Consider the following 2012-nt stretch of genomic DNA (forward strand, 5'->3'; position numbering starts at 1 on the left):
CCAGGTACTTGGGAGGCTGAGACAGAAGAATTATTTGAATCCAGGAGGTGGAGGTTGCAGTGAGCCAAGATGATGCCATTGCACTCTAGCCTGAGCCACAGAGCAAGACTCTGTCTCCAAAAAAAAGAAAAAAAAAAAATGAAGTTATATTCCATTTCTATTCCTGGTATCATACTTTTGTGCTTTCTTTTGTTAGTCCTGTATCATGCTAGATATTTGTCAAGTTAATCAATCTTTTCCAAGAACTAACTTTGACCTCATGGACTCTCTTGAATGTATTTTTGTTTTTTATGTTCATTAAATTTGTTCTGGCCAGGTGTGATGGCTCACGCCCGTAATCCCAGCAATTTGGGAGGCTAAGGTGGGTGGACTGCTTGAGCTCAGGAGCTCAAGACCAGCCTGGGCAACATAATGAGACCCTGTCTCCACAGGAAAATACAAAAATCAGCCAGGCATGGTGGTGCACACCTGTAATACCAGCTACTTGGGAGGCAGAGGTGGGAGGATTGCTTGAGCCCAGGAGGTGGGTCAAGGCTGCAGTGAGCTGTGACCAACCAGTGCACTCCAGCATGGGTGACAGAGGGAGACCCTGTCTCCAAAACGAAACAAAAAAAGCACAGTTTTCTTTTAATTTTAAAAATCAGCCTAGTTACTGAATGGAGCCTGGCCTGGGGGAGGAGAGGGCAGGAAGCCAGCGGGAGGCTGCTGAAGAGGTAGAAGCCAGGGTGAGCGCCGGTCCAGGTCAGGCAGCAGCAGCGGCCAGCAGGGGAGGGTGGGGGCTCTAGCAGAAGGGGCCGGGATTGGTAGTGGCTGCTGTGGAACAGGAAGGACAGCGAGGGGTCCAGGATAGCTCCCCGTCATCTGCAACAGCTGCGCACCCCTCCATGGGGGCCCCAGGACACTAGGCACTGGGTGGAAAGGATGAGTTGGTCTGGGAGAGAGGGACTCAGCAGTCTTGGAGACAGAACCAGCTGAGACTATACCCTCTGCAGGGCAGGGCTGTCTGTTCGGCATGGGGCTGTTCGCCACCGCCAGTGATTGGCATGTGATAGACACTCCATAAACATTTGTTGATTAATGAAAGAACAACCAAAAAATCTATGTCCTGAACTCACGAGCTGAGCGCCTTAGCCTGCCTAGACTCAGCAATGCCTGCACAGCCCTCCAATCTGAGTCTGGGCTTACCCTGCCCCCAACACACACCACACATAGCCTCGATGTGCTGCCGGCAGCAGCTAGCTCTGCCTCATGACAGCTGATGGTGACATTTCCAGGAATCTTGAGGGCCAATTTTTAATCACAGTCATTATATAAAATTAAATTGCACATCTGTTTTCAACTCCTCATTCAGTGACTCTGGTGGGAATATTTACACCATGGAAATCAGCAAAACCACACATCAGGGCTGACTTCATTGTTTTACTCTAGGTGCTAGACTTAAGAAAGTGATGAAGGCAATGTTCATAATGCAATTTAAATTTAAAATGTGTCATATCTGTAGCCATCACCTTGTAAACAGGACAAAAGAATGGAGGAAATCTGATCTTCAAAAACTATTATCCCGCCGGGTGCGGTGGTTCACACCTGTAATCCCAGCACTTTGGGAGGCTGGGGTGGGCGGATCACGAGGTCAAGAGATCGAGACCATCCTGGCCAACATGGTGAAACCCCATCTCTACTAAAAATACAAAAATTAGCTGGACTTGGTGGCGCGCACCTGTTGACACAGCTACTTGGGAGGCTGAGGCAGGATAATTGCTTGAACCCGGGAGGCGGAGATTGCAGTGAGCCAAGATCACGCCACTGCACTCCAGCCTGGCACCTGGCGATGCAGTGAGACTGTCTCAAAAACCAAAAAACTATTATCCCATTTAGCAAAGAAATGGCTTATGTCATTAATGTATGAGTAAAGTTCTGACATACATTTACGACATTTGACTGAAGACATATTTTTGTTGTTTCACTTTTGACTTGTAAAATATGTTAATGAAAATAACCAACATTCATGTTGG

Source organism: Cebus imitator, unplaced genomic scaffold, assembly GCF_001604975.1.
Source record: "Cebus imitator isolate Cc_AM_T3 unplaced genomic scaffold, Cebus_imitator-1.0 Scaffold6, whole genome shotgun sequence".
NCBI lineage: Eukaryota > Metazoa > Chordata > Mammalia > Primates > Cebidae > Cebus > Cebus imitator.